This window comes from Thunnus thynnus, unplaced genomic scaffold (genome assembly GCF_963924715.1).
Source record: "Thunnus thynnus unplaced genomic scaffold, fThuThy2.1 SCAFFOLD_41, whole genome shotgun sequence".
In the NCBI taxonomy this organism is placed as follows: Eukaryota; Metazoa; Chordata; class Actinopteri; order Scombriformes; family Scombridae; genus Thunnus; species Thunnus thynnus.
Genome location: NW_027095882.1, coordinates 145,272 through 171,532, shown reverse-complemented (window position 1 = coordinate 171,532; position 26,261 = coordinate 145,272). Strand labels below are relative to the sequence as shown.

Below are 26,261 nucleotides of genomic sequence, written 5' to 3'. Positions count from 1 at the left end.
TTATAATTAGTGTTATGATTTTAGTTCATTTTCAGTTGTTCCCTGTCTTGCTGCTTCAGACTGCGTTTTCCTGATTCACGTCCGCAGCGGGCCTACGGTGGCCGGCGTGAATGTGGGACTAGCCCCTCTCTCTCAATCATGGATGTATAATAACAGCTCTTATAATACATCTATGCTCACAATGCAATGTGTGTTGTACGTGGGAAAATATGAGTGTTCATGTGTTCAATGTAGATGTAGATGTGACGACATGTGGGGCAGACAGCCCGCCGCCCCGCAGCAGCGTCATTTGAAATATTTTAAATGACGCTGCAGTGAGGCTACAGCGCGAGCTTGAAATTTACAGTCGGCAAAAGAGGGGAGACTTTCCTCCAACGCTAGCAAACTTGAAAAAATTAAGTGGATTTCATTATCAAGCACAGGGTACAAACCCTTTATTTGGAGGAGAAACTGGATTTAAAGCGCCTCGGAGCCCACCAGCCACGGAGTACTGTCATCACTCAAACTGCTGGTTAAATTAACCGCGGGAGGAAAAACCGCCATGCTGCCCTTTTCTGAGCCGTCAGCTGGTAAGTGAAAGTACATTTTGGTGGTTCTGGTCCGTGCATTGGCCATATTGTTGTGCTGGATCGATTGATGTAGATGGTGACGAGTGTCAGTGTGTCCGTGCTTATCTACTGAGGTTGTTGTCATAAAGTTGTTGTCACAGAATAGATTAGTATCCTTAAAAAGTTGTCTTTGCACTTCGTTGTAGTGTCGAGCTCTTTGCTGTTCGTTCATGGCCATGTAGGCTGATTTGTTCTGAGCTTGGCTGTGTCGGCTTATGACGATATAATATCGCATTATTAATGAATCAATATTACAGAGAGGTTGTGCTTCAGTGATGCGTTCAGGCGCCTCGTTCCTGAACGCATCACTGTCGTGAGTCAACCAGCCAACTTCAGCTAATGCTTTCTAGAGATCGTGGCTTTTCCCAAACTGAATAAATACAACACATATAAACACAAAACTGCTTTGCTAGCTCAATCTCGTTGTAACTAAGATATTAGTTGAGAAAAATATTTTTCCATGGACAGATTTAGCTACGACGTCCACAAACTTCACATATATTTTTAAGCTAGTAGCGCCACAGCACCGGCACAGCTGATGGAGGATGCTGGAGTGGAAGCTGAGATAAACTCTCAACTGAAGGGAAAATGGTTAAGTTTAGCTGTGTGTGGGGGAGCCAGATAATGATGAAGAGTGAGGAAGGGTTCAGGTTTTTCTGTGTGTAACTCGTCTCAGTCTCAGAGTTCAATCACCCGGTAAAGGGTCCGTTTTGTTTTCCCCACAACCCCTAATCAGTTCAGTTCAATCCACTTTCACAAACATTAAAGAAAGACAACTCAAAACTCCACTCCGGGTTTTCACCGCAGATCCCCCACAAAACAAAACAAAACAAACCAAAGACACTAGCAAAGCCACACATAATATTTTTAGTGATAAGGCTTTTTTCATTTGAACACGGCCAGGTGTGCTGTTGTAAATGTCTAGTTGACCAATCAGATTGCTTGGTGGGAACTACGTGTTGTGTAATTTAGGCTTGTGACAGTGGTGATGTAACTTGTGTAATTTCTCTCTCTCTCATTCACTCTCTCTCTCTTCCTCTGTTTATGTGTACAGGACCTGCTAGAAGCCACTTTGTTGTTAAAAGTGTTTTGTGGAGCCATGCATGGACCCATAACATGTTAAAAACACATCAGTAGCAAGAGCAAGTACTGTAGTTTTCCTGGTATGTCGCCTATCTATTGAAGTAGTTGTTGCCCCTCCAATTTTTTAAAAACACCACTGCTCATGCCAATGTGTTGCTCAGTTCTCAATTGGTGGTGATTCCACTGTCTGACAAACTCTAGGCAAGATTGCTGGATTCTTCCGAGATAAACATAATGTAATGCTCAGACTTGCGCTTCATTATTTGAATCAAGAATTCCTACACTCTCCATGTACTGAAATAGTTGTCAGTAGAAGTCAGAGACAACTCTATTGCCACCCGCCCACAGCCTCTCAATCCGTTGATTATGAACACTTCTAGCAGCTATATAACTCCCCCGGTCCGCACCCCTGTTCTCAATCATAAACCTTGCCACATCTACATTTTCTCCCACTCTGTCCCCTCTGATTCTGAGTGGCAAACCAAACTGAGATACACCATTGCAGAATAAAGAAAGAACAGTTGAAGCACGCTTGTTTGTGCAACATTCCAAATAAACAACTGTAGCCATCAATGCATCCATGGAAAACAAATCTCCAGGTGATCAGTTTATGATTGGAGTCAATGTGCCTGTAATGAAAATGGAAAACAAGGTTAAAGTGACTACAGAACACATATACAACTGCACGGTTGGTCTTCATCTAGAGACTGATCAGCCTACTACGCTGTTTTATCTCTGTTGTATATAGTAATGGGTGTAGCCGTCTGTCCGTGTGTTAGCATTGTGGCTGGATTTGCACAAAGCTTTGTAGAAGGTTCATTGTAGGTCAACTGAGAATTGATTAAATTTCCACAATCATCCACCAAATGGGGGCGCTGTAACCCTGACCAATCACTAAAAGGCGTAACTTCCGAACGGATTTCACGTAACACCACAAAACTTTGTAGAAAGGTTGGACATGGGCCGAGGAAGAACTGATTAATGTCCTTACATGGATATTTCATTTTAGTAAAACCTGTCAAAATTCAGCAGTCTTACCTCTATCAAAATGCATCCACAAGTAAACTAGTGATCACTGCTGTCCTTGTTGTCTGCCCTCAACACCACCATTTCTCCCAGGTGTCAGGCTCCTCATTCACTTCCATTCATTTTAGGGACCTAGTCTAAATATTATACAGGTGGTGTTGAAAACAGATAACGGGGACAGCAATGGTCACAAACTTATCCTTCGATTGCTTTAGATGTGGGTAAGACTACTGAATTTTGGTGGAGGTGGAGTGGGGGACAGAGGAGGACGGGTGCTTGCTGTCCTCTGCATCTCTTATATTGGACTTAATGTATTTCATTTTTTTTCATGCTAATCTGTGATTGGCCATGACACGTAAAATTTCGCTCCAAGGGACGACGTCCTCTCTAACCAATCAACAACCAGAATGCAATATTGACATCAAGTTGGTCCAGTGATAGTTTCCAGATTTCATCTTCAATTCTCTCCACTGTAAGGCAGAATAGCAGCAGTAGATAGCTCCTTGCGTTAGCCAACGCAACAGTTAGCTTGTTGTAGCAGCCTGAAGAACTCTTTATACATCCATGGAAGGACTGTTAAGGACTGTCGTTAAGCTAACGGGAGAAATTATCTGGACTGGGCAGCGCAGCAGCAGCAGGACGCTGACGGGAGGCTGGGGAGAGAAGCAACCGGAGAAACAACCAGCAGAGTTAGCGTGTTTGTCATTGTTGCTAATGATATCAGACTGGTTAACCAGCAGCCACAAAGTTCTGTTAACTAACAAACAAGATGACCAACAGCTACAAATGGACGTAATGACATGAATACTTCATCTCCATGATAGAAAGAAGAAGACATCAGATAACGTGAGACAGATACAGCTTCTCTCTCTCTGTCTCTTTGGTCGCTAATTTCATCTCTGATGGTTAAATGTGTCTGTGTGGCTTTTTTGTGTTTTTTATCTCCTTAACAAGAATGCAGCAGAGATCATATAATGTGTTGTGGGTAACGTTAGTTTGCTTGTTGAAGTTACAGTGAGCTGTCTTTTTAATTGAGTGGTTGTTCAGTCACCTGTTGATGTTGTATGATTAGTGTGCAGGAGGTCTGGCTGCTGCTTCTGACAGTTTCTTTAGTTCGTTTTTAAGCTGAGCCGTATATTGAGTAATAAGCTTAAAGTAACTAGAATAACAAGTGTTTACTAGTGGTGTAACAGATTGTAGTTGATCCGTGATCCGTACGTATTGCCCCCCACAGTTCGGCAGGCATATGAACTGCGGATTAATTGCAAAATTTAATGTCTCAGTTAAAGTAGACATTTTAGAGACAAAGTAAACAAACTGCTGTAAGTACAAGTCATAGACAGACAGCGTGTCGTTAACGTTAACAGGGATTTTGAAGAGCAACAATCAAACCAGCATGTAACAGGTCCGTTGTGACATTCGAGTTGTTTACCTGCTGTTTAATGTGCTGCAGCTGAGCAGCTAATTAGCATCTAGCTGCTAACTGATGTTAGCGGTGAATGTTTATCATCAAGTTTTGATGACGTGGACAGAGGCTGTTTCATTCACTGTTTAAAAGAGGAAGGTTTCATGCCTCATATTGCAATATCTAAGCTTTAAATATTTTATATTTATTTTACTTTATTTCATTTAGACATTGGACATCTTAAATGTTGTTTTCATTTAAGACCATGGGCAAAAGTTCCTTGCTGTTTCTGGCTGTAAGTGTGTTACAGAATAAATGGAAAACGCTGATCCTAATAATGATCCGATCCGTGACTCAAATCCATGATACGATCCAAACCGTGAGTTTTGTGTTCATGTTAACACCCCTAGTGTTAACATATCAGCTTTATAGACTATATTTTGTATGTGATGCATATAGATCAGAGTGTGTAAGTCATTGACTTAAGTCATTAAGTTGATACATGCATTAATACTTTCTGATGTGAACCTACACTTTTAGATCTGTGAATGTTTTTAGTGTTGTCTTTCTAGTATTCAGCACTGATCTGAACCTGTATCACATTATAAGCTTTGTGCTACTTAATATATTTCTGTACACTAAGAAAATACACAGGAAACACGTGTAAATCATGTGATATGTTGTCTGTTTTTGATGAGAACATAAATCTGTTGACGCAAAAGAACAATACTATAAATCTGAATTCCACTTTGTTGGTAAAATGACACATTTGATCCACTCCATGGCTAAAATAAGCTCTTCTTTGTTTAGAGACATTATGTATATGCTAGATGTCTTTAAAGAAGCAGCCTTTTCACCACTCAAGCAAATTGTTTTATTGGCATATAAAATTGCCCCCCCCCCTTGCTGCATGTGTGCACATGATGTACACATGTTATGTGTATGTTTGCAAATTATGTACAATAATTCATTGTTCGAACAGCAGTGATTTGTGTCTGACGCATCTAGGTCGCGGAAGTGGTACTCAAAAAACTCGTCCAGGGTTGGCAGGTCTGACTTTGTGATATAAGCATGAAAATCAGCAATATTATATGTAGGCTATAGTTTTCCATGCTGTACCATATCTAGTGCAGATTGAGCTGGACCTCATGGGGGGCTTGCCTATTTGTACTATCTGCTAGTTTTTCCTGGACTACACCTTGATAGTGACTCAAGATAAAACAAAAATTAACATTTACCTGTGGTGGCAGAGATCTGTGTTGAGCCTACACAGACTCAATATGGCTCAAAATAATGGTATTTACCTGGACTACAATTTAAAACCCCATACTAATGTTGGTCAGCGCAAGAAATATGTTTAAATTTTATCACAAAGTGGTCTGGATTGCCATTATTGAGCTTGTTTACTGGACTAACTTAACGCAAATCCAATAATCATCATTATCTTAAGAAAGTGGCACTAACAGTTACGTCTGATACGATCTGATTCCAACACTTAAAAGACCAGGGAGGAGCGACAAGGCATTGAAATTTACCATGACATAACTTAAAACAAGTACTGGCCCATACACACCAAAAAAAGTTTCTAGCTTTCAGGTTTGCTTCCGTGTTGTGCGGCTCACTGAATATGTGCAGTGGTGTTTCCTCCACTGGCCCCGCCCGCGAGCTCCTGCTCGGCCCGTAGACTTTACATTGTGATGACGTCACGGTTGTTTAAATCGCTTTTCTCCGCTCGAGGAAAGTTTTACAAACATAATACCTCCATGGATCAAAAGTTCATAATAGAAATAGTCATAATTGACGTTGTTTACAGTTCGAGGTGTCCTGTCAACAATTTTACAGATGTCTCTTTTACAGTGGTGGTCTATGGAGAAAATGCTTTTGGGCTGCAGGGGGATTTTTCGCTGCAATACCGCGAGTGGCCACTGTGACAAATTGGCTGCAAGGCTGAGTGGCAGTGCCCTAACCAGCTCTTATTATATCACTAAAGCTTTTATTATACATCCATGAATACTACCTTCTTCTACCACAGATGTGAAAATGCGTGGATGTGACTTTTACCTACGTCTTGTGATGGAAATCTGAAAATAAAAAGCCGACAAAGACCAAGTTGTCTTTTTGTCCTTTAATGAAAAACCTTGCAAGGGATCAGCATACAGTCACAACAGAGCGTAACTGCAGACTGATATCGGTTATTAAGTGCACATACCTTTTATAGACAAGGAGTCTGGTAAACATATCAGAATGTGAGTGGGGTGCAGTGCTGGATGTCATCAAAGCTATCAAACTAATTATAAAAGAACTGTAGCATGTCCAGGATGATGCTACTCCCTACTCTGATCCAGTGTCAAACATAATGAGCACAGATGTTACATGTTCAAGGTTATACAATATGAGTTTATCAAAAATACAATAACTGTTTGTGTGATGCAGAGGATACAAAGTGTGGTTTTTCCACTACATTTACATCTTTTCATCACATTTTATCACTCATTAAGGAAAAATTAGATTTTACCTTCATAGTAAACAATCATCCTTACATATGGTAACATAAGAAAACATAACGGAGTGATAAAAAAAAAAAAAAAAAAATCTAATGTTACCTCAATCAAGATTTAAAACATTACGTCATAAAATATCACTGTAGGAAAGTAAGATACTGTTTTTGTGGATGTAAGCATCCCATAATAAATGTTAGCAACTTTTCTTATTGTAACTTAACAGTCAGAGACTTCATCAAGATCAGAAACATCATGGTGTGGTGGAATCCAATCAGGAATAGTTCGCTGAGTCATTTGATGAGAGACAGATTTGTCAACCGTGTGGACAATCAAACCTCTGATACACGGGATCAAACAACAGCCACAAAATACAAACACATTGAACCAAGCAAACCACACCGTCCAGGACGTCTGAATGGATTCCATGGTCATCGTTCGGGTTCCATCGTAGATCCCACGATGGTGACACTAAGATTCACGTCACTTAGTTGGAGCTCGGCCTGCTCTTGTCGGACAGTATGCCGATACTGTCACTTCTACTTCTCTTCCTGGTCTGTGAGTGGATGTCTTTGTGTTGGTCACCTGAGAGCAGCGATCCGCCTACACTCTCGTAGAGTCCTCAATCGCGCTGTGGTGACTTACTCTGTTGTTGATGTCTCTGGTGGAGGTGGAACTGTTTTGCATTGGTTGGCATGGATCCAGGTGACTCTTTCAGCGACCTTTACTGCCGTCTGTGTGGTCAACAGCACCTGGAATGGGCCCGTCCACCGCTTAGAGCGCCAAGCCTTTCATCACTATCCAGTCAAAAGGCTGCCGGCCATGAAGGGGTCCTTTGGCTGGAGTTGGTACTGCTTCTTTCACTTGATTTGCTGAAGGAAAAAACTTCAATCCATTTGGAAAACATGTCAACAATTACCAGACAATATTTCTTTCCTTCACTTGGTGTTAGTTCAATGAAATCCATCTGTAACTGATCAAATGGTTTATCTGGTGAAGGGTGTGCACCTTGTGGTGTTTGAATACTTCTGCCAATATTGTTCGTGGCACAGATAACACATGATTGACTAAATTTTGGGGCATAGTTAGTAAAAGTCTTTGTGAACCAGTGTTGTGAAATAGTATCCATCATCCCTCCTCTTGAGGCATGGTCCAACCCATGACTCAACTTTGCATAGTGAGGAAACAAATACTTTGGCAGACATGGTTTGTCATTGGGGCCGTACCGTACCCGTCTTTGAAAACACATCCACTGTTTGTCCACTGAGTCTTCTCAGTCTGATCAGCTCTCTGCTGGAGTTCTCGCCCCCCTCTCGCCCCTGCTGGAAGCGCGGTGTGCGGCGCGCGTCACCGGGCGGGGGTTTTCGGGGGGCGGTGTCCGCCGCCGTGTGGAAGGCGGGTCGGCTGGGGGGGATCGGGTACGGCGGTCGGCGGCGGCGACTCTGGACGCACGCCGGGCCCTTCTCGTGAATCTCCCCAGCTACGGCGCCCATTGGGCCCCGTTCACGCGGGTACTGGCGGGTCGCCTCGGCTGGCGCCTAGCAGCTGACTTAGAACTGGTGCGGACCAGGGGAATCCGACTGTTTAATTAAAACAAAGCATCGCGAAGGCCCACGTAGGGTGTTGACGCGATGTGATTTCTGCCCAGTGCTCTGAATGTCAAAGTGAAGAAATTCAATGAAGCGCAGGTAAACGGCGGGAGTAACTATGACTCTCTTAAAGGCCTAGCGGTGAGTGATTGCTGCTTTCGCTGGTCTCCTAGGATGTGTGATGGCCTGGGGGCCACCCGCAGCCCTGGAGACGAAGAGAACCATGACCCGGCAAGGAGTATCTCCTTGGGTAAGAGCTGCTCTGGCCATGGTAGCATCATAGTGACCCCTCACCTCCTCGTGGTCCCGCCGGCAACGTACTCGTGGAGAGTACGGCGAAGAGGGTAACCCAGGAAGCACGGATGGGCGCACCAACGGGCATCCACTATGGGATCAGCATAGTCTGTCCCTAATAAACTTATGGATGAACAATCAAACTTGGGAACAAATAAAGATCGTAGCGTGTAGCAACGATGTCGGTATTGAGGAAAGAAGGAACAGTGGGAAGGATCGAACAATGGGAACAACTAACGTCGGAAAGACACCAGGGTGTCTGCACCGATGTGGCCCCTGCCCATAAAATTGAGTATCTAAGTGCTGACGCTCAGATTTTTGGCAACGGCAGGGGTACCAGGCAGGGTCGTCCTGACCTCGCCTTAAGCATGAATGGATGAACGAGTTAAGTTAATCTTGCTCGTTCTGATAACTTTGGCTGCTGTCCGTCTGCTTTTGAAAGAGTTCTGAGTGGGCCAGGGTGTAAGACCCGCCACTTTTAACTGCGATCGAAGCTAAGACAAGCAAAAGCCAACTGACGCATCTGACTGACCGTGATAGGACAGGTCGCCTGCTGTCATAGAAAGAAGGATGTGGTCAACCCCGAGGCGTGACCGTGTACGTGTCCGTCGGCCGACGGCACGTGAGGCTGGAGAAGGGGCGGCTCCTGGTAGCGCAGACAAGGCGAGCGGAGTAGTAGTCCGGAGTAGGCTACTACTCAGACGGAAGAGGGAGGAGGACCCGGCTGGGACTCCTACAAGAAGGGTACCATCGGTTGCGAGAAGGGCTCTCTTCCCGGCTGGGAAGAGAGCGGGAATGATCTTCCTGAGCACGGAGAAGGGATGGAAACCCAAGCGGGCTAGCAGGGGTCTTCCATCGACAGTCATGGTGGGCCTCCGGGTGCCATGGCTAGTCCAACCGTGCAGGTTGTGCGCCGCCAGTCTGGGCTCGGTGAGGGCCGCCCAGACCCACCTGAGGAAAGCACACAAGCCAAGGGTGATTCTTTTCATCTGCGGCAAGTGTGCCGGTACTCATAAGACCCCACACCGAGCGGCGTGTCACGCAGCGAAGTGTGGGGCAACCCGATCCAGAGCGGGTACCATCACGGGTTTCGCCTGCGATACTTGCCCTAAATCTTTCTCCTCACAGAGGGGCCTCACAGCCCATCAGAGGAGGAAACACCTGGGCTTGTATGTCAGCAAGGTGGGTGCGAGGACAGTTAAGGCAACCAATGGTGGGTGGACCCAGGCCGAACTGGCAACCCTGGAAGGCGTGCATAGCGACCTCGGCGGAAAATCTGGGTTCCTCGAGGCAGCGGTTCTGGCCCTCCCCCACTACACGAAGGCCCAGATACAGCGGAAATGGAGGAGCCTCAGGAGGCTGAGGAGTAAAACTGCGGACAAGTCCCCCGCAGCGGTTGCCTTAGTAGAGCTGCCGGACCTCAGTGAGGAGCTACCTCCCAGAGCCCCAGTGGCCCTGGTCAAGGAGCACCTCACAAAGACCTTGCAGGTGAACAGTGCTGATGGCGTGTCACCACTGACCTCCTCCTGCAAGGCAATTAACGACTATCTGAGGAAAGTACTCGCGAGACTGCGGACTCGGGGCCACGCTCCGATCGTGAGTACGGGAATGAAGACCTGGTCGGATCGTCAAAAACGCCTCAAAAAGGACAAGAGGCTCCGATACAAGAACATGCAGACGCTGTATCGGAGCAACAGAAGCTCTGCTGCGAGGTTGGTGCTCGATGGCAGGGAACAAACGACTTGTCGTATTGATCCCAAACTGGTCACTGAGACATACAAGGGGATATGGGAGAGGGACGACAGCTTCCTTAGTCTTGGTCAGTTCGCCTCCTTGCCGGAGGCGAACAACTCGTCCCTATGCCCTCCCATCTCACCGGCTGAGGCTCTACAGGCGCTTCGAAAGATGGACCAGGCGAGTGCGCCTGGTCCCGATGGCGTTGGACGTAACGTCCTACTTATGTGGGACAAGAAGGGCGAGAAGCTGGCGGACCTGTTCAACGCCATACTGTACAGCGGGCGGTTGCCGAGGTGCCTGAAACAGAGCCGAACCACCCTGATCCCCAAGTCTAGCGATCAGAGTAGAGCCGGCGACATCAACAACTGGCGCCCGATTACGATCGGCTCGGTAGTCTTGAGAGCGTTCTCAAGAGTCTTAACTGTGAGACTGACCGAGGCCTGCGCCATCCACCCTCGCCAGCGGGGCTTCACAGAAGCGCCAGGCTGCTCCGAGAACCTGGCCATCCTCGACGGACTTATCCGGGTGAGTAAGTCCCAGAGGAAAACGTTAGCAGTAGTGTTCGTCAATCTGACCAAGGCATTTGACACTGTGTCCCACAAGCATATTGCCGAGGTGCTTGAGAGACGTGGAGTGGATGAGTTGATTAGAGGTCTCATCCAAGACTCCTACAGGAATTGCTTCTCGACAATAAAAACTGCTTACAGCGACACCAGGAAGACCGGGATCAAGGTGGGTGTGAAGCAAGGCGATCCGATGTCTCCTCTGCTCTTCAACCTGGCCCTCGACCCACTTCTCCACATGTTGGAGAGGCTGGGGGTGGGGTTCAGTGTTGGGGGCACCGCCATCACCTCACTGGCGTTCGCGGACGACCTGGCAATTTTGAGTGACTCGTGGGAGGGTATGTCTAAGAACTTGGAAATCCTGGACAGGTTCTCGGATCTCACGGGCCTGAGAGCCAATCCCACCAAGTGTCATGGATTCCTTATTGGGAGCGACGGCCCAAGGCGATACACAGTCAACAACTGCGATGCTTGGTCACTCTCGGGAATGCCCATCCACATGGTGGGGGAACAGGAATCGGCCAAGTATCTGGGCGTCCAGATAAATCCCTGGAAAGGGATCCTGAAACCCCCACTGAGAGAAACAATAAAAGACATGACGGCCAAGATATCCAAGGCCCCCCTGAAACCATCTCAGAAGGTCGAGCTACTGAGAACGTACGCTATTCCACGGATAGTGTACGTCGCGGACCACGGCTCGGCCTCCCAAACAGCATTGGACGAGTGTGACAGGGACATTCGGACACAGGTGAAGAAGTGGCTCCACCTGGAGCCATTCACCACCGACGGGCTGCTGTACAGCAGATGTGTGGACGGAGGACTTGGAATCATGAGATTGGCTGCCCAGATCCCGGCAATCCAGCTAAGGAGACTGTTGTCTCTATATAACTCGACAGATGACTGCACCAGGACGATCTCCAGAGCCTCCATCCCAGCGACCCGGATATGGCAGCTCTGGCGGCAGGTGCTGTGGGATGGGGGCAGACCGGACAAGACCAGTAGGCCGGACCTGGACCAGATTGACGTCAGCAGGGCGAGCACGTCAGCCTGGAGATCGGTTGCGTTCGATAGGTGGTGCGGGTTGACCAAGCAGGGCGTGGGAACGGTTGTGTTCAAGAGCGACAAGATCTCCAACGGCTGGACCCGGGATCCCGAAAAGCATCGGCTTACACAGTCAGAATTGATCATGGCACTGCAACTCCGTACGAACACACTCCCTACTCTTTCGCTGCTGTGGAGAGGAAGGGGGCCCAAGGAGTCGCAACAGTGCCGGCTTTGCCAACAGGAAAAGGAGACCATACAGCATATCATTGGGAACTGTGCGGAGCTCAAGAGGAACCGCATGGCCAGCCACAACAAGGTGTGCGTGTTCCTCCAAAAGGAGGGTGAAGACTTAGGCTGGCGCGTGATGAGGGAAAAGAGACTTCAGTCTGGAGACGGTACACGGGGAGTGCCGGACCTCATCATGATCCGGGACCAGGTTGCCTTGATCATTGATGTGACTATCTGTTTCGAAAAGTCACCTTGTACACTACCAGACGCGGAGAAACGGAAGGTGGACAAGTACATGAAGTTCAAAGGGGCGGTGACGCGTCTTTACCCAGGGGTAAAGACCGTCGAGGTGGCCGGGTTCCCTCTCAGAGCTAGAGGGAAATGGCACCAAGGGAACTTCAGAGTACTTGAGCTGATGGGCATGCGGAAGTCAAGGGCCACCAAAGTCGCTGCCATCCTCAGCAAAAGGGCGCTCCTGCAGACGGTAGATACGTGCAAAATATTCAAGATCTTGGCCAGACGGTAGAACAGCCTCTGAATGCTCGGAGTAGCGCATGGGACTGATGGGCCGTTCCTATTCGCGGGAGCCGTCGTACACTATGGATGACGCGTGGATGATTAGCGGGTCCACGTCGACGTAAGACGGTAAACACTACGAAATGGAGATGGGCCGGGTAGCCATGTTCTATGGTGACGCCGGTTCCCTCACGGTCTAAGAGAAGTCTCCGAAGGGCCAGCCGTGAGGCGTCCATAGGGTCGGAACAACGGATACCCCAAGCTCCTAACAGAACCTGGGGGTGCAGTCCCGCCCAGCTATGAATGTCAATGTGAAGAAATTCTATAAAGCGTGGGTTAAACGGCGGGGGCCAATTACATCTCTCTTTAGTTAGCCAAATGCCTCGTCATCTAATTAGTGACGCGCATGAATGGATGTACGAGATTCCCACTGTCCCTTCCTACTATCTAGCGAAACCACAGCCAAGGGAACGGGCTTGGCAGAATCAGCGGGGAAAGAAGACCCTGTTGAGCTTCACATTTACACACAGCAACCTGTTTTGGGAGTAGAACAGCATCCAGCAGTTGTGACACAAGAGTGTGGTGTGCAATAGGTTTCCAAATTGTGCCAAAATCATGCACAATGCCAAAAGCATATCTACTGTCTGTATAGATATTCACTTTTTTGTCCTTTGTCAGTTTACATTCTTCGATGACAGATGTTAACTCTGCTGCCTGTGCAGACAGTGAAGCAGGAAGTGGTTTAGCAATGAGTGTCATGTGCAGTTACCACAGAGAAACCAACTTGATTGATTGATTGTGTCAGGATTGCGTGATGCTGATCCATCCATGAACAGTTCAACATCAGGATTTTGCAAAGGTGTTTCTTGCAAATCTGGACTGGGGGAGCAAACTTCAGTTATTGTGGCAACACAGTTGTGTTCTCCTCCGTCACCTTCTGTGGGGAGAAGAGTTGCAGGATTAAAACATTGCATCTTTTCACAGTGATGTTAGGCATTTCAAGCAACACAGTGTTGTAACGGAGCCATCTTGCTGCAGAAAGATGAAATGTTTTCTGTTTGAGCAAAATCAGTGAAACAGCATGTGGAACAAGCAAAGTCAGGTCAGAATACCCCACTATGTCTCAGACAGCTCTCAGACATGTAGGAAGTTCTGCAGCTACAGGGTCAAGTTTAGAGGAAAAGTAAGCTACAGGTGTCTGTCTGCCTCCATGGTCCTGGAGCAGCACTGAAGTCATGTATCCTCCCTTTTCGTCAACAGTCTGCGTGAAAGGTCGACTTGGATCAGGTAATCCAAGAGTCGGAGTCGTTTGAAGAGCAAGTTTCAAGTCAACAAATGCTTTTTCTGCTTCAGCAGTCCATGTCACCTTACTGTGTGCCTGCAGGCCTCGCCCATGTACGATTGAGCTCAGGGGCACAAGGTAAACAACTCAGGTAAACAACTAGAGGTGCCTCCCAGGGCATCAAGGCCGTCAATATATACTAGTGTCTTTCCTTTGTCTTGTCAGAATTCTCCACGGAGACTCTGCGGACTCTCCGTGTCTACAACATATGTTTGGTTTGAATTAAAGAGACGCTTGACTTCAACCAACCTCAGTCTATTTGGTAATTTTTACCTATCATTTGGTCCTTCGAGCCGGATTCCTGGATGTGCTTCTCGGCCCTCTTTCCAAGCCGGAGCGGAGTAGAGTGCACGACATAGGTTACAAAATCCTTTTCCTGCTACGTTCAGAGATAAAGGCGCTTGTGGGCTGGAGAGGGTCGGGAGCCCCACGGATTCCTTTGTGAGGTGAGAAGTTTGTCTCTTTAATCAACAATTGAGTTGTGTGAAAGGCCTGAATCTGTAAGCCCAGCCTCAAGCTATGTGGGAGAGAGTTTAGTGGTGATTTTGAACGGCTGTATAAGACTGGCAACCCTTGGGAGAGTGGAGGGAGAATAGGTGTGTCTACCTAGGTTAGAAGTGTGAAGAGTGTCAATCTAAAAAGACATATATAAAATATATAAAAAAAAAAAAAAAAAAAAAAGGGGGGGGAGGGGGGGGGGGGGAATAAGTAGTAGCTTACATTAAAACAAAACAAACAAAAAAAACCCAAAAAGAAACAACAAAAAACAAATAAAAAATAAAATTAAAACAAAAAAAAAAACTACAAAATTTCTCTTTTATATCAAACGTAGGTTGGGATCTTGGTATAGAAGGTAGTTATTAACAGTGTCTCAGTGAAATAACCAGACAAGGGTAACCTTACGGTGTCAACAAATTGTCTGGAGACTGGAAACCTAACGGTGACAACAAAAGTCTACATTTCACTGATTGGACCAGTTGCTCGGGTGAATTCCATACAAACTGGTTGGCTGTTAAGGGAAAATAGTGAGATAAAGTCAGAAAAAAAAGGGGTGAAGTATGGGTACAAATCAAAGCAAAACCCCCAAAAATGGGTGGACGGGGGATGCAAAATTTATGTACACGATGAATGAAGAGAGCGTGCAGTACCTTGACAAATGGAAGAAGAAATATAAGTTTAAAGGGGGACTGTATGCAGACGACTGTAAAAAACTGTGTGAAGAAATAACCAAGGCGTGCAAAGGGGATGAAAAACGAGAGAAAAAGGAAGGAAGGGCTGTTACAGGCATACTTGTGGCTAGAACAGGCAAAGAAAAGGAGTGAGTGCAGAAGACGAAAGAAACTTTTGTCTATGGCCCAAGTAAAACAACAAGATGATGATGGAACTAATGCTGTGGCAAGCTCTGTTGTCTTGCACTCTGTTGTTGTTAAACAGGTACAGTACACCGCTCTGATCCCCGGCCTCGCGTCATCCTCGCCTCCGACCACACAGCGCACCCCGCCACCGTACCAGGAAGGAGCCGCAGCTTGGGAACAGATAAGTGGAATCACAGAGGGTATAAACAGATTGAGCCTGGATAGCCCTGCATCTCAAAAAGCATCATCTCTCTATCCTGATCTGACCAAATTAAGTGGGGAGGAGAGGTCTGTAACAGACCCTCCGATATCAAGCAGAACCAGACAACATTGTGACCTGTCACAGAAAAAACTGTCCGATTTAGTAGCGCCACTGATTGAACTGCCGAATCCCAGACAAGGGGAAGGGCAACCTGATTCTGTTGGGTCTTCTGTAATTGGACAAAGGAGGACGTGAGAAAGGCAGTAGATGGGATTCCTCATCCACGTAAAGATGTGCAAGCATACATCGATAAAATGTATGGGCTGTATAATAGCTATAGGCTAAAGGGGAAGAAATGACTAACTGTCTCATGCAAAGTTTGACTACTGATTGGGCGACTGTAAATGTTGATTGGAGACCTATGGGGTAAAACGGTGAGCCGCTCCTGTGGGACCGAGATAGAACGCTCGGGCTCGGTCCACAGCTGAACCAAATGGCAGAGACTCTTCGGGAAACATTTGGCCGGAGAAATGATTGGGCTGAAATTGATACTGTGGTACAAGAGGAGAAAGAGACAGTAGCACAATATGCTGCCAGGCTCACGGAAGTGTTTAATATACACAGTGGGCTGGAGCCGCGAATCAGAGAGAATGTTAATCCACGCTACGAGGCGCAGCTAACATCCTGCCTTCTGAGGGGTTTAAAACCACAGATTGCAAATTGGATAAAAAAACATTTGGTCGGATGGGAAGGAGAGCAGAGAAGGGTTATTCTCGCACATGCTAAACACGCTGAAAAAGTCCTGGAAAATAGAGACAAGAAACATAAAAAAGTAGTGACGGTTGCTTTTTCTCTTCTGAGTCCCGTAGGAAGGAAATTATTTGCTATCGCTGTGGGAAAAGGGGCCACATCGCCAGAGAATGCAGAAGTCCCATGCCAGCTGCGGACATTGGGCGGGGCGGAGGTCAAGGCGGTGGACGGGGCAAGAGAAGGCCTTAAAAGGTTGGGTGCAGCATGAGTCAGGGGGGAACGGAGTGTTTTTCCACCAGAGACACAGTCTGTACAAGAAGGCGCTGAATTGGGTAACAGTGGGAGCAGCCACAACTCATTTGCAGCCCTCTTTGTGATCATTGCAGGACAAAGTGTGTTTGCTGACAGAGGAGCAGGAAAAAGAGCTAAAAGAGTTACCTTCTGAACTTTGGAGTACAGGGAAAGATGGTGATATCGGGTTGTTACGTACTGCCACACCTGTTACCATTAAACCTAAAAGCTCTTATAGACCGTTTGTCAAACAATATCCTTTGAAGCCGGAAGCTGAGGAAGGTATTTCAGAAGTGATAGACAGTTTGATAAAACAAGGGGTTTTAGTTGATTGTCCTGACTCACCCTGCAACACACCAATTCTGCCTGTGAAAAAAGCTACTTCCGGGTGGCGGTGAGTAAATGATTTACAAGCTGTGAACCGAGCTGTAGTTCCACGAGCTCCAAACGTACCAGATCCCTACACTCTTCTGAATAACATAAAACCCACTAATGTCTGGTACTCAGTGATCAGACGAACGCATTTGTTACCATTCCTTTGAGCCCTGAGTCACAGTTTTGGTTTGCGTTTACGTTTAAACACAGACGATTGACGTATTCAAGACTTCCTCAAGGGTTTCAAGATAGCCCTACTATCTTTTCACAAGAAATTAAAAAATGTATTGACCTTTTTGAACCTCCTGAGGAGGAGTCTCAGATTTTGACTTATGTTGATGATATTCTTGTGACTTCTAGCTCGCAGCAAAAGTGTAAAAACATGACTTTGGCCTTGTTGAGATATCTAGCTGCAGCTGGTGTTAAAGTCTCTAAGTCTAAACTCCAGCTGTGGAGTCAGGAGGTGAAATATTTAGGCTACACGCTAACTCCTGAAGGCCGTGTGTTGGATGAGCAGAGAAAAACAACTATTCTGCAGTTACCACAGCCTACAACAAAGCGAGAGATGATGTCTTTTCTTGGTACTTGCAACTTCTGCAGGTTATGGATTATGGGTATGCCGAAATTGCACAACCACTACAGAATATGATTTATGGTAAAGCAATGGCTGCTTCAGATAAAGTGGTGTGGACTGAGGAGGGCGAGCAGGCTTTCACAAAGTTAAAGCAGTTGATAGCTTCTTCATCTGTACTTGAAAAAGGATTTCATACAAACAGTGGATTGCAAAAATGGTTTTATGACATCTGTCCTGTTACAGGAGTATGGGGATAAATTAAGACCTGTTGCTTTCTACTCCTCCAGACTTGACCCAGTACTCACCCCGGTGAGTGAGTAGTGGGTCCATACTGCCTTCTCAGCCACTCCTCAGGTGACCTGTAAGTCCGGCTACACAGGGGGCGCCGTGCAGATAGAGGTGCGGTGTCGTCTCAAACCGGTGAAGATTTCGGTGTTTTTTCAAAGTGGGCCCTGAGGATTTAGGAGTTGAAAGGCTTTCGAGCTACTGCTGCCACCTGGTGGACTTGGGGAAATATTGAAGTCATGGCGTCCCAGAGGAACAGACAACCTCCATCACCAGCACAGGAGACTCCAACAACCATATCCTTCCTACAGTGGTGGTATTATTGGTTACTGTGTGAAAGAGTGATGATTGTTTTGCTCTGTGTGACTGTTTTGATGATACCAATCTGCATATGGTTCTTCCCTACTATTCGTCCTTATCTATCATTGCTCAGAGGGGCCCGGTCTATGGAAGATGATGCCATCAGCCACGCTCAGGATGTCTGGCTGGGAATGATCTCTGCAAGGAAATCACACTCCACCATGTACACACTTAACTTTTGGTATTCTTATGCCAAGTATGTTGCTGAATCCAAGAACCGCTCTAATTGCTATGTGTGCAGCCATATGCCGATTGCTACAAACAACCCCCATGTTGTCCCCAGACCTGTTAAAGACTTAAAGAGTTTGTTTCCTGATATCTTGGTTTCTAGTGTTGACTCAACGGTTTTAAATCAAACAGTTTTTAGGACAACTGGAAATGTGTTACCAGCCCTGCAGCCTTCCTCAGGTCGAAAGTTTTCTAGGTTTAAGATTCTCAGTGTCGGGAGTGAACCCTTGTTTGGGCCGGTCCATTTGAGACCCGAAATTAAATTTGATTATTTTGCTCAAAAATTAGTTCTGTCTGAGTCCTCCTCCATCAGAGTAGGAAAGATCCCAAAACTTTTCTGCTCTACTATTTCGAGTCCTTGTACCTTGAATATTGGCAGAGCATCTCTAAATTATTCTCAGGTAGTGATGGGCAGTGCGTGTGCACCTTACTTCACCGTTCCAGACGTCCTTGGGACATATCCACAGACTGATGTAATGTTTCTCTGTGAGTACTACATGTATGCTCAACTTCCTCCTGGCTGGGTGGGTCGCTGTGCGGCTGTGGAGCCGACTGATCATTCCTTCATTGTTTCAGCTATGCCCCACCCTGGTGAACTTCCGGGTGAGCAGCGTATGAGGAGAGATGTAAGTCAGCAGCATGATCCTGTCTGGGGCTCTAATGTTCCAGAAGACCATAAGTTGTGGTCCACTGGTGAAAAAGTCATGCTGTCACTCTTCCCGTCTCTTGGAGTGGGTAAAGTAATGCTGAGGATGGAAACTATGAACTACAGGTTCTCTGGGTTCGTAAACACTACGCTGGTTATGTGGCAGGCTGAACGGGAGGAGTTGAGAGGCCTCAGGGCCGTTGCCCTTCAGAACCGCATTGTGCTGGATCAACTCACTGCAGCCACTGGAGGTGTGTGTGCTCTCGTAGGTGCCTCATGCTGCACATACATCCCTGCTAATGATGATGAGGGAGGAGTCATTCAGCAGGCTATTGCTAATCTGACCTCATTGCGTGATGCTGTTGATCATGACTCAAAATTTGACAGGTCCTGGTTCGTAACTGGTCCATGGTACGCTGTTTGTTTAAAATTGTTGGCTCCAGTCGCTCCATTTTTGATTCTGATCTTTGTAAGTGTTTGTTGCATCATTCCCATTATCAAGGCACTGGTAAAGAAGTCTGTAGCTGTGGTCATGCACCAGGAAGCAAGATATCAAGAACAACTCCTACTTTTGGATCTGTGATGTAATGTTACAAAAGAAGGATTCTTTATGACGTTAATATTGAAAATCGTGAGAAGTGATGGAAATGTTGTAACTTACTAATGTGATGTATTTTGATCATTTTCATCAATTATGATGGTATAACCGATATTGTCAAAATTATTAATCATTATTAATCATTAGCAATTAATTACTGACTTAGGCATAGTTGATGTTGATTGATTTCACTATGATTGTAATCTTTTATCATGTAACCATGTAATCATTTTAAAATCCACTCTTATATCTATGTTCATTCATGATGATTTTAATGTTGATTTGATTGTATCCTGTATTACGAATATCCTAATCAATTACACGTTTAGTTTTCACGATACATTTTTCTATGTTTTTGATTTTATTCATTTGTTTCACAAAGTATAAACAGGGAAAATGATCCATGTATTAGTTAAGTAGGTATGGTCATATGTATGTATATATTTGGCGGCAGGGCCTTGAGGGGAACACTATGATAGTTATATGGACATCATGTGGAAGGGAGAGCTCTCTAAAGCTTTGTCTAGGTCTGTTAGAAGGAATCTGTAAACAACTAAAGGTGCCTCCCCAGGGCATCAAGACCGTCAATATATACTAGTGTCTTTCCTTTGTCTTGTCAGAATTCTCCACGGAGACTCTGCGGACTCTCCGTGTCTACAACATGTTTGGTTTGGATTAAAGAGACGCTTGACTTCAACCAACCTCAGTCTATTTGGTCATTTTTACCTATCAATAATCCTTCAAAAACAGGATTATACTGAACATAACGATCAGATTGAACATTTTCACATTGTCTCACCCATGGATCCAAATCCTGCCATTTTCCTTCCCTGTGTTTGGCAAGTGACATGTGTGGGTATGAGTCAGGAACCTCAAACAGAGAATCCGACCCTGAATCACTGAAAGGGAACTATAGTGAAGATTCATCAATCTGCTTTGGCTTTGTTTGTTCAGGCAAAGTCACTGAAAGAGCACATCTGTGTTTATTCCCAAACATAGAACTTAACGTTAGCTTTTCTCTCAGGCAACCTTCTTTGAACCATCTTTTCTCAAACTCTGCATCTCTCCCTTCATGTATGTGTGCAGTGCAGTGTAGATCTTGTGGTTGCATGTAGTCTGTGTTGAATGTGAGCACGCGTTATCAACAAGAGCAGTGTTTACGGAAGTCACAGCTGATGTGCAGAGCTTCCATTCATACACATAAAGCAGCGTGTCAGGGCTGTATTTCACAAATATGTGAGTGTCAGAGAACTCAAGTTCACTTGTTCGAATAACAGTAACCCCTTTTGATGTCGAAACAAGACAAATACCCAATAAACACATCACAACTCGTCCCATTAGATTGATTGGGCAACAGTTTGACAGCAAAAATGAAAGCTTCAATTTGCCTGTAACATCGTCAGAGCATGATAATGGATTTTTCCAGAACTGTGTCACCTGACGCCCCTACAGACTTCACGTATCTTCCTCTTATCTTTAGAGGTGTTGAAAACGTGTCTAATAACAGAGTGTGTTGCACCAGATCAACAAGAAATGTTACATGCTTACCATGTACAAGGAGTGTGTGTGTCGGCATGTCTGCATTAGCTTCAGTTAAGTATTTAGCATATGTGTCTACAGGCTGTGTGTTTCCTGCTTCTTCTCTAACTGAGCTTTGGCATCATCAATCAGTGTGTGCATACATGTATGTGTATGTGTGTGTGTGTGTGTGTGTGTGTGGTGCAATCACCCATCTGATGTGTAGGTTGTCTCTCATCGTGCGTCAGTGTGGTCAAAGGTGCCGGTTCCTCCCCCTCCCGGGCTGCCGCCCCGAGTCGATCGGCCTTGTGCTTGTAAGTTGGATTTTTCTTTGGCCCGGTGTCCTCTCTCGCCACAGTGAAAACAAGCATCTGGATCAGTCGTGCGTCGTCCTCCACGGCCCCCTCTAAGTCCACCTCTGCTGCGGCCGTGTCCGCGCCCTCTGGCATGTCCTTGGAACATAGTCAATGCAGCCATGTGGAGATCTTTCTCTTTCTTTTCTCCTTTCCTCTTCTGGCTTTCTTTGAGGACAGCATGTGCTTCCATGAGGCTTAATTTGCCTGAGTCCCAGGTGATGCATATATGTTTCACCATGTTGGAAATATCAGGTTTCAGTCCATTTAGGAAGCTGTTTCTCAAATGTGCTTCCCATGCTGTAACAGCATTATTATTCAGGTCAGCTGGAGGTGTCAGGCTGCTGTGTGTGTTGTGAACTTCTGTCAGACCAGTGAGATAGTTGCAAACATTTTCATCATCTTCTTGTTTACGTGAGGATGTTTAGCTCATGTCCGGACTCACAGGGAAAGCTGCTTCGATGCGCTCACAGAGATCTGTGATGTGAACTCTATAGGCTGTGCTGTCATTATGCGCCATCGGGGTCAGCCAGTCTCACATCACTCTCTGGATATCCTGCTGAGATCTTGGCCCAGTTACTGCCCATCTTTACCACCAGGAGCCGTCTCAGTTCAGATTCCTCCATCTGATGGTGATGAAAGGTGAGTCATTGCCTGTTTAACGTCCTCCATAGTCCATGGTCTGTGGATTAACATCGCATGTCCATCTGCACCTGCTACCTCCATCATGGGGAGATTCAGGATCCGGTGCATGTTTCCCTCTGTGTCAGTTCTCACTGGAGATGGGAGGGTGATGAATGGATTCATAGAGACGATGGATGGATTTTGAGATCCTTTGAATACCAGACCAGACCTGGTATGAGAAGGAGAGGCAGCTTTGTCCTGGTAAGACAGATGTATCAGGGTAGATGAGGGGAACCGGAGATGGAGGACAGTCAGAGTTATGTGGCGGTGGTGCTCTTGGCCGTGGATAAGGCGTCTGACGAGCTTGGGCTGCTGTTCATCTTGTTGTTGTGGCGGGTTGATGCGTCTCCTGGGCGGCACCCAGTCGAGTTCAGAATCCTGCATTTTGACACACTGAGACACAGATATGATCCTACCTATCCCTGCCTGTGGTCTCCTGTCCCTGTTTTGTGCTTCTTTCATCTATAAACTAAAAGCTTTCCAATCTGTTATGAACTTACTTTTGCCTTTTTTATTCTCAGTCTCTTTTTCCTTCTCCTGCAGTCTTTCTCTCAGCTGATTTAGCTGTCCGATACTGAAACTTTCTGTGCTCGGAAAGCTAGATTCAGTAATCCAAATGTTTATTTGTTTCACAGATGAATCACTATAGTTCACTCTCATGTAGTTTATTTTTGGAGCGGACAGGTCCACATCATCATATCTATCCTTTGTTTGATGATTTCTACTGTTAACACTGCCCATTTTGGCAGATTAAAAGACAAAAAAAATGTAGTAAAAGATTTAAGTTATGTCTTCAACTAATCTCCAAAGTACACCCGTTAAGAATATCAGAAAACTAATCAATGTTAGTAAACCCAAAAAGGTGATCAGAACAGAGAAAATATCTACGTTTTCTATGCGTGTTTTCTGAGTCTTACTTCACACAATATTATAACCCAGTAATAATTCTTCCACACACTATTGTGATAACAGTGAACTCTCTTTAAGGTGGACTCATCAGTGCAGCTCCAGGTTTCTACTAAACCTGTCTGGACTCTTTCCTGATCAGCATACAGTCACAACAGAGGGTAATTGCAGACTGCACATACCTTTTATAGACAAGGAGTCTGGTAAACATATCAGAATGTGAGTGGGGTTACAGTGCTGGATGTCATCAAAGCTATCAGACTAATTATAAAAGAACTGTAGCATGTCCAGGATGATGCTACTCCCTACTCTGATCCAGTGTCAAACATAATGAGCACAGATGTTACATGTTCAAGGTTATACAATATGAGTTTATCAAAAATGCAATAACTGTTTGTGTGATGCAGAGGATACAAAGTGTCTGTTTTCTTTTTCTTCTTTGAATTAGACTAGATGCTAAAATAGCGTATCTCTGCCCTCTACTGTTTGCTATTGATGTTCCTTTAGACAGCGATATATGTTTTGTTAGGCTATATAGTCCAAAACTGTACAATATTCCATAAGTAAAGTCCACAGAGTAAAAACTGTTTCTCCAGCTGCGCCCATGTGTCTGAACAGCTTCCTCATTTGAAGTGAGTAATTATTGCACTGGATGAAAGAATCCTTGTACCTTCGTCTCAAATCGATTTCCTTATTCTGAAACTAAAGTCTAAAAATGAAAAACGGAGCTTTTTAAAGTTATTGATGTATGTAACAACATTTTAAAAATACAAATACAGCCATTCACCGTTTACTGTTGTCCCTAAACTATCATTCTGTGTTTTTTTCCCTTTTATGGGTTTTTGAACAAGAAAAATCCAGTTTCCATTACTACAAAATTTAGGCAATTTTCATATTTTTGTTATGAAAGACTGAAGCGGAAGAATCTGTGTAGTTACCCTCGTCTCAACTGGTTAGAGAGACTAAGGGACTGAAAAAAGAAAGAAATCCCATACTCATGTCAATGGGAATTCCCAAATGACGTAATGGGGGGTTCGGGGGCGCTGAGGGATTCATGCCACATGCCAGTGTGTTTTATATTTTTGGGAATTATTAAAAGTTTGTGGCCTCTGATGCCTTAGTGCAGCACCTGTTAAATACCTGAAGTTTTCTACATAGATCACTACATTAATGTATTTATAGGACAGGAATTACATCATCCATGAACCAGACAGAATAGTGAAATGACATAAACTATAGTCTATGTTCTGGTACAGTATAATGTTTGATAAATCTCAGCCAATATATCAGGTCTGAACTTGGATTTGATTTCTCTTATTGTAGTTAAAGCTGCAGCTGAATCACTACATATGACTGAGTTGTCTGGTTTATTGTTCTTTATCCACCAAAGCGCACATTAATATTGTCAACATGTCTGCTGTGAATACTGACATCTGATATGTCTGTTTTGAATTCTTAATTACTCCAAATGCCACTTTCCCGCTCTCTGGATCCTTTGATCCATCTGTATTCTGTAAATATGAACTCCATCCTTGTTGCAGATGAGACTTCACTTCCTTGACTATATCTCCTGATTTCTATCTTTTGTTATTATTCAGTATGCATAGATTGACTTCAGGTTCTGGGATTATCCATGGTGGTACAACTGACCAACAGACTGGAGGGCACACATTAATATTAATGATACCAGTTCCCCTGCCTTAGATCTTCACTTATTTCCAAAGTTTCTTCTTACTTCTGATTTAAGAGAGATGATTGAATTTGTCTAATCGGCACTATCAGCGGGGTAGCACGCGCTGTCCAATTGGTCATTGCACGCTATCAGCCGGGTCATTGGGACATACTGTCTCAATACATACCACCTGACTCAAGGCTAGCAACAAGAAGGAAGGCTGCACACAGACGTCGGTCAGCAGTGTGTCAACTGTAGAAGTCTTTATGCAAACTTCACTAAGATCAATGAAAATTTGAATATATTTAAACTTAAATTCAATTCAATAGCCTTATCTGAGACATGGTTAAATCAAAAAAAGGTATTGATTTCCATATTGACGGTTTTGAGCTTCTTTATATCAATAGAACCAACAACAGGGGAGGGGGTGTGGCCCAGTATGTGGACAGTGACTTGAGATGCAAACCAGTCGAATATATGACAACTGTAATTGATGATTTAATGGAATGCATAACCATGGGAATTGAAGCAAGAGGGATGAGGAATATACTTGTGTATACAGAACATCGGGGTCACATGTAGAAACATTTTAAGATAGTTTGAAAGAATTAATATAAATAAAACATCTGCAATCTGTGGAGATTTATTTAATATTGACCTCCTAAATGTATCTAAACATAAAACATCAGATTTTCTGGATGCATTATATAGAAGAGGGCTATACCCATTGATCACCAAGCCCAGTAGAAAAACCTCCATTTGTGCAACATTAAGCGACTATTTATCTGTGTTTGCAATATATGATTAATATGAAATATGATAAATATATGACTTATCATTGTATGATAAACATTGTCCAACAACACCATGTTAACATAAACGTGGTTATAATAAAAAGCCTTGGATAAAAAATGGGCTTACAAACTTTATGCAAAAAGAAAAACAAACTTTAGAGAGATTTCATAGCAGCCAGGTGATAAAGAAGTTAAAGCAGGAGGAGGAACAATCCTGTTTGTGTGTCAGTGAGCATCTGGAGCATCTTAACAAGATTGTGTAGTAGCTCCTAAAGAAATGAGCCCAGAAGAGAGTAGAGATTAGGGTTGTGCCCGAATACAAATCATTTAGTCAGCAAAGCACGTATAGTGTTTTTTTTTTTAACTAAAATTTGTTTCATATAAATATTTTAAAAATTATTTGTATTCGGGAAGAAACCCCCCCCAAAAAACATGTCAAATACCAGCACGCATGTCTGTTACATCACTATCTCAGTCTCTCTCTTCTGCTCCGCTGTTACATCTATCAGCAGGTCTCAATGAGGGGAGTCACATCCACCTGCTACATGATGCACATTTCCTTGTTTGAACATCACTCCTGGAGCTGGGGGTGTTCCCCAGAGAAGTCGCTAAAGAGATGGGTGGATGAGGAGGGAGGAGCAGCTAAAGAGACGGGAGGAGGAGGAGGAGGATGGAGTATCCTTGTGGAACATTTAAAATGGTGAAGATGCTCGAATTTTGGTTAATGGCAGGGGTAC

General features: G+C 44.9%; 2 long non-coding RNA genes across 2 annotated transcripts; one reads left to right on the top strand and one right to left on the bottom strand.

Annotated features, from left to right (window-relative positions):
- Positions 1–183: 183 nt before the first annotated feature.
- On the top strand, positions 184–19,637 carry LOC137178744 (uncharacterized). Its single transcript, XR_010927193.1, has 2 exons — positions 184–569; positions 17,768–19,637. It is a non-coding gene; the product is annotated as an uncharacterized lncRNA (long non-coding RNA).
- On the bottom strand, positions 6,233–26,261 carry LOC137178742 (uncharacterized). The gene is made up of 2 exons (XR_010927191.1): positions 23,473–26,261; positions 6,233–6,579 (listed from the first exon to the last, which is right to left on the bottom strand). It is a non-coding gene; the product is annotated as an uncharacterized lncRNA (long non-coding RNA).